The sequence below is a fragment of the Oryx dammah genome, unplaced genomic scaffold (assembly GCF_014754425.2).
Source record: "Oryx dammah isolate SB20612 unplaced genomic scaffold, SCBI_Odam_1.1 HiC_scaffold_21, whole genome shotgun sequence".
NCBI classification, from domain to species: domain Eukaryota; kingdom Metazoa; phylum Chordata; class Mammalia; order Artiodactyla; family Bovidae; genus Oryx; species Oryx dammah.
In genome coordinates, this window is record NW_024070205.1 from 65729194 (window position 1) to 65736435 (window position 7242).

At 33.2% G+C, this 7242-nt stretch overlaps 1 non-coding gene across 1 annotated transcript; it reads right to left on the bottom strand.

Annotated features, from left to right (window-relative positions):
- Positions 1–6672: 6672 nt before the first annotated feature.
- Positions 6673–6744, bottom strand: TRNAS-AGA. Its single transcript has one exon. It is a non-coding gene; the product is annotated as a tRNA-Ser (tRNA).
- Between the last annotated feature and the right edge of the window lie 498 nt (positions 6745–7242).

Sequence of the window (7242 nt, forward strand, 5' to 3'; positions counted from 1 at the left end):
GAAGTGAAATAATAGGAATATAAATTATGTCTTAAAGTAAAAAATGAAATTGAAAACTGAAAAATAGCAGATAAAGTAAAAAATTTTTTTTCTTTAAAGACTAATAGAAACAACTCTTACCAAGAATAGCTAAAGAAAAAAAAAACACACGCATTAAGAATATCATAAATAATAAATGTTCTTGATACTAATTCTGTGGATATTAAAAGAATAACAAAGGAACACTGGAAGCAAATCTGTGTCCACAGACTTGATTATTTAGATGAAAAGTATATATTCCTTGAAAGACACAAACCATTCAAAGTTATACAAGGAGAAACAGATCATTTGAATTGATTTGCAACTACATTAGAAAAAGATTCAATAATAAATTCCTTCCAAGTAAGAATGTACTTGACTCAAATGGTTTGGCTCAAATGAATGCTATCCAATTTCAATCACAGAGTGTTATACGTTCTTTTTTATCTCATCAAGAAAAGAGAAGCAGATGACACACTCCCTATTTCTATAAGGCTAAAGCTACCCTAGTACCAAGACCAGATAAAAACATTATGAGGAAGGAAAACTATTGGCATATATCTCTCATGAATACTGATGGAAAAATACCTAACAATACATCAGCAAGTTGAATCCAACAATGTATAAATATTATGCACACCACCAAGTGTAATGTATTCCTGTTATATAAGACTAGTTCAAACGTTTAAATTTAGCATAATCTACTACATCAGTGCAAATGAAGACTGATCATATAATATCAACTGATGAAAAGCTTTACAAAATCCAACACTCATTTATGAAAAACAAACAAACAAAAAAACTAACAACAAATGAACAAAATCTCAATGAGGGAACATTCCTCAACTTTATGAAGAATATATACCAAAAAATATCATAATTATCAGAAATATGACACTCCATTCCTAAGATTATGAAGAACTTAAGGACATTCTCTATCACCATGTTTATTCAATAATGTATAGGAAATGCTGCTATCACAACCAGAAAAGAAAAATGAAAGTATGCATAAGAGAGAGACAGAAAAAATACTTTGTAGATTATAATATCTCTATAGAAAATACAAAGAAATGACCAGACAAATTCTGGAATTAATAACTGAATATGGTAAGATCATAGGATATAAGATTTATATGAAAAAAAAGAATTATTTTCCTTATACCAGTAATGAACAATTGGGAGTTAATATTTAAAAAAATTAAAACAGCATACATAGAAAAGGAAATAGGTAAGATATATCTAACAATATGTGAATAAGATACACATATATGCAAAAAAACTATAAAACTATGATGAAAGAAATAAAAGATCTAAATAAAAGGTGGACTATTTCATTCATGTATCAGGATGTTCTATAACATGATAATACAGTTCTTCTCAACTTTATGTATAGATTGGACACAATCTCACTCAAAAATTCATCAATCTCTCAGTCTCTCCATTTCTCTCTGTTTGTCTTTGTCTCTGTTTCTCTCTCTATATATATATATATATACACACACATATAGATAGATAGATATAACTAATCTATCTATAAATTGTTAGATTGATTCTAAAGCTTATAAGAAAACAAAACAAAACACAAAACTGGCATCAGTTCAGTTCAGTCGCTCAGTCGTGTCCGACTCTTTGCGACCCCATGAATCTCAGCACGCCAGGCCTCCCTGTCCATCACCAGCCCCCGGAGTTCACTCAGATTCACGTCCATCGAGTCAGTGATGCCATCCAGCCATCTCATCCTCGGTCGTCCCCTTCTCCTCCTGCCCCCAATCCCTCCCAGCATCAGAGTCTTTTCCAATGAGTCAACTCTTCGCATGAGGTGGCCAAAGTACTGGAGTTTCAGCTTCAGCATCATACCCTCCAAGGAAATCCCAGGGCTGATCTCCTTCAGAATGGATTGGTTGGATCTCCTTGCAGTCCAAGGGACTCTCAAGACTCTTCTCCAACACGACAGTTCAAAAGCATCAATTCTTCAGTGCTCACCCTTCTTCACAGTCCAACTCTCACATCCATACATGACCACTGGAAAAACCATAGCCTTGACTAGATGGACCTTAGTCGGCAAAGCAATGTCTCTACTTTTGAATATACTATCTAAATTGGTCATAACACAATACTGAATAAAACAAACTTGGAAGGTGTACCCTATCTGATTTCAAGACTTAATAAAAAACTGCAGTTGTCAAGACAGCACAGCATGAGTGAAAAGATATAGAGAATGCTTGAACAGAAGAAAGTATCAAGATATAGACCCACAGAAATATAGTCAACTGACTTTAACGAAGCAACGGCATTTCACTGGAGAAAGGATGTCATTTCCACAAGTGGTGTTGGAACTTCTGGACTTATATATGTTTAAAAAAAATAGATATTGCATCTTTCGTTAAACTTTAAGTGAAAATGGATTTTTGGTCTAAATGCAATTATAATGTTAAAATTTTAGAAGGAAATATAGAAAATCTAGATGGATATGGACTTAGAGATGAAATTCTATAATGAAATTTAAAATACAGCTCTAAGAGCAAGATTCATGGATAAAAATACATTGTACTTATAAAAAGCCTTGTGCAATAAACACGATTAAGAGAGTAAAAAAATTACTGAGAAAATATACTAAAAATATGTTATCTGATAGAGGTCTTATATTCAGAATGCACATAGAATACTTAGACTGCAACAACAACTGGAAAACACAAAGTTTCATTTAAAAAATGGGTACAAGATCTGCATAGTCACCTCACCAGAAAAGATAAACAGAAAAAATTATATAAAGTTTTACTTAGCATCATTTGTCATTAGGGAATTACAAACGAAGACAACAGAGAGTTTTCAGTACAAACCTGTAAAACTGCTTTAAAAAAACCACTGGAGATAGCAATTGTTAGCAAAGATGAAGAGCTACAGAAAGTCTTGTACATCTTTGGTGGGAATGCAAGTTGGTGCAGCCATTTTGGACAGTAGTTTGATAATATCTCACAAAAATAAAACATAATCTTGCCATAAAGTCCAATGTTCATGTTCCTAGGTGTTTACTAACTGATTTGAAAGATTACATCCATAAAACCTGCATGCACATGTTTATAGCACCTTTAATGATAATCACCCCAGTACTAGAAGTAATCAAGATAGCTTTCAATAAGCAAATGGATTAACTGTGGTACATCCATAAAATGAGCTCTTATTCTGCAATAAAAAGTAATGACAGAATGAGAGGGGGGTTTAAGGGAGAATGGATACATGTGTATGTATGGCTGAGTCCCTTCGCTCCTCACCTGAAACTATCAAAACATTGTTAATCAGCTATAATCCCAATACAAAATAGTTGTTTTTTAAAGTAATGAACCTCAAGCCAAAAAAAAAAAAAAGGTGAATCTTAAATACATATTGCTAAGTGAAAGAAATTTGTCTAAAAAGCCTACAGATTATATAATTTCAATCATATAATAGCAGAGTTACAGCAATGGTAAAGATACAGTGCTTTCGAGAAGCTGTGGGAAAACAAAACATGCCAAAAAATATGTATATTGATGACAGCATATCAAAAGACCGAAGCCAACTGAAGGAGCATGGAGTGGCCAATGCTGGAAAAATTTGAGCAACAAGAAAACATTAAAGAGTGTTAAAGAGTTTTTAACCCTAGTACATAATAAAAATGTATGACACATATGGGTATAAATTATTTAGTAAATAATAAGTGGAAAAGAAGACATAAAATTCTGTGCACAGAGGAATTCTAAATAATTTATGTAGAAATTCCACCCTGGAGGACCTAGAGTAAAATTTCCCAACCCTTAGATTGCATGGTGCACTACAGTAAAGAAACCTGACAAGCTGTACCTCTGTGAGGTAATCAAGGCTTTTACTTTTGAACTGTGATGTTGGAGAAGAAGGCTCCTGAATGTCCCTTGGACTGCAAGGAGATCAAACCAGTCAATCTTAAAGGAAATCAAGCCTGAAAGTTCATTGGAAGGACTGATGCTGAAGCTGAAATTACAATAATTTTGCCTCCTGATGTGGAGAATTGATTCATTGGAAAATACCCTGAGGCTGGGAAAGATTGAAGGCAGGAGGAGAAGGGGACAACAGGATGAGATGGTTGGATGGCATCACCAACTCCATGGACGTGAGTTTGAGCAAGCTCTGAGAGTTGGTGATAGACAGGGAAGCCTGGCATGCTGTGGTCCATGGTGTTGCAAAGAGCCAGACACCACTGAGGGACTGAAGTGAACCAAGGTAATCAAAGTCAACATCAACAATAAAAATCACTGATATGTTTGCAAAGTAACTGTCCTATACTCCTCAAAACTGTCAAAGTCATCAAAAACAAGAAAAATCTGAGAAAGTGTCACAGCTGGGAGGAGCTGACCAAATTTAATGTGGCATCTTGGCAGGGATCCTGGGACAGGAAAAGGCCACCAGGTTAAATCTAAGAGAAAATTAAAAAAAAAAGGCAATCTGAATAATTTATGAACTTTTAAAAATAATAATACATCAATAATTTTTCACTAATTGTGTTAAATGTACTATACTAATGTTAAGATGTTAATAACAGAGGGGACCAGATATAGAGTATACAACTGTATACTCTGTATACTCTGTATCATCTTTAACTTTTTGCTATAACTCTAAATAAAACTGTTCTAAAACCTTTACATTCTTTATTTTTTAAAAAGAATTGATTATCCCCAAGAAATAAATAAAAAATATCTCCTAATAGCATATGCCATATTTCATAGTTCTTTTTAAGCAGTATTATGCCAAAGCAAGGATATTTTTCCTCATTATCATTTCATCTAGTGCTTGCAAGAATATGATTAAGAAAAAGGACTAATGGATAAGTTAACAATGTAGCAATGAAGGATAAATGATAAATGCTTATTTTGCCCTTTTCTAAACTGTACTGTTTCAAATAGGCTAGAGTAATAGAAAATGTTATTTGGAATGCCTTATAATTAATGCACACTTTTTAAAAATAAATATTCTGTGACACAATGAAGTGAGATATCAACACAAAGAATCATTTAAATTAATTAATTTTCCCCCTGATAGGTATTATTAGTGTGTTGCCAGAATTTTTCAGTAGTTTGAGGTTAACTATTAATCTACTTTTAGCTGTGATGAATTTTTCTTCTAATCTTTCTCTGCTTTTTCTTAGAAAAAACACTCAACTGTAAGGTTTTCTTATCATTTTCATAATTAAAAATATCAAAGCCTTTCTTGATATAACAAGCTTTTAACATTATAGCAAGGTGAAAGCTATGTCTGTCATAACACAACTGATAGTTCTTTAGATAAATTAAGCCATTTGAAGCAACATGGATGCAACTAGAGATCATCATACTAAGTGAAGGAAGTCAGAGGGAAAGGCAAATACCATATGATATCACTTATATGTGGAATGTAAAATACAACACCAATGAACCTCTCTATGAAGCAGAATGAGGGACATTCTGAGTTTGGTATTAGCAGATACAAACATATATATAGAAAGGATAAATGACAAAGTCCTACTGTGTAGCATAGGGAACTGCACTCAATACAGTGTGATAGACCATGATGGAAAAGAATGTGAAAAGAATATATATATATGTATATGAGTCACTTTGCTGTACAGTAGTAATTAACACAATATTGCAATTCAGCTATACTTGAGTAAAAATAAAATTTTAAATAATTAAGTATATTTTATTTCTAGAAGAGTAGATCTTAAAAGTTCTTACTACAGGAAAAAAATCGTAACTGTATTGTGATGGATGTTAAATAACCTTATAGAGGTAATTACTTTGTAATATTTTTGCATATCAAAACATGTTGTGTATCTAAAACTAACACAAAGATCTGTCAGTTATATCTCATTAAAAAATGTCAAACAACAAAAAAGAGAATAAATCATTTGCAATGCACATTGATTAAAGGGCTACTCTTTTTAATATATAAAAAGTTTTTATCAAAAACTAAGAAAAGGATTAACAGCTTAGTAGAAAATTGCCAGAAGTTCACAAGAATATAATTTTCTTTAAAATTTTTTTATCTTTTAAATATATTAAAGAATTTTTAAATCAAAGTAGCATTTGTTTATAGTATATTAACATCAGGTGACAGCATGGTGATTCAGTATTTTTACAGATAATTCATTTATTACAAGATTTTGGTAATAATTCTCCATGTTATACAATATAACCTAGTTGCTTATGCATTTTATAGATAGTAGTTGTATATCTAGATCCTGTACCCTGATTTGCCTAATTTTAGAAGTTTCAGTTCAGTTCAGTTTAAGGTATAATAAGAATGCATGTGTGCAAAATTGCCTCAGTTGTGTCCGACTCTTTGTGACCCTATGGACTGTAGCCTGCTAGGCTCCTCTGTTCTTGCGATTCTCCAGGCAAGAATACTGGAGTGGGTTGCCATACTCTCCTCCAGGGGATCTTCCTGACCCAAGGATAGAACTCACGTCTCACAGGTCTCCTGTTTTGGCAGGCAGGTTCTTTACAACTTGTGCCACCTGGGAAGCTATAATAAGAATGAAAGTGAAGTCACTCAGTCGTATCGGACTCTTTGCGACCCCGTGGACTGTAGCCTACCAGGCTCCTCCCTCCACGGGATTCTCCAGGCAAGAGTACTGGAGTGGGTTGTCATTTCCTTCTCCAGCGGATCTTCCCAACCCAGGGATCGAACCTGGGTCTCCTGCATTCTAGGCAGACGCTTTAACCTCTGAGCCACCAGGGAAGCTATAATAAGAATGGTTATTGGTAAATCATTTATGTTATTGAAATATTACTTTGATTTTTTTCTATATCTTTGGATCTTCCTTGCAAAGAATAATGGAAAATAATTTCAATGCTAGCTGAAAATTCAGTTTCCATTCAATGTTTGATGTAGCGTACCAAGCCTACGTGTATGTGGCTTCAAAAATTCGAATTAAAATTTCAAATATTCATTGAGGAGTGTTGTTACCTCTGAAAGATTTTATAAATAATTATTTATCCTACACTTGATGGTCCAAAAGCAGAGAATGATCTTTTTTTAAGAGAGAAATATAACTCTTTTACTTTATTTTTGGTTTATGTTATGTTTGAAATGTTGATAGCAAATTGAATCAGGGTAAGTTCTAAAAACCTGAGATGCAAGCAATTAATAACAGGCTGTTATATTTATTCCTGGGAACAAAAATGACTTTATCCAAACCCTAACTTAAAGCTAACTAAACGTTAAAGCCGGCTTCCC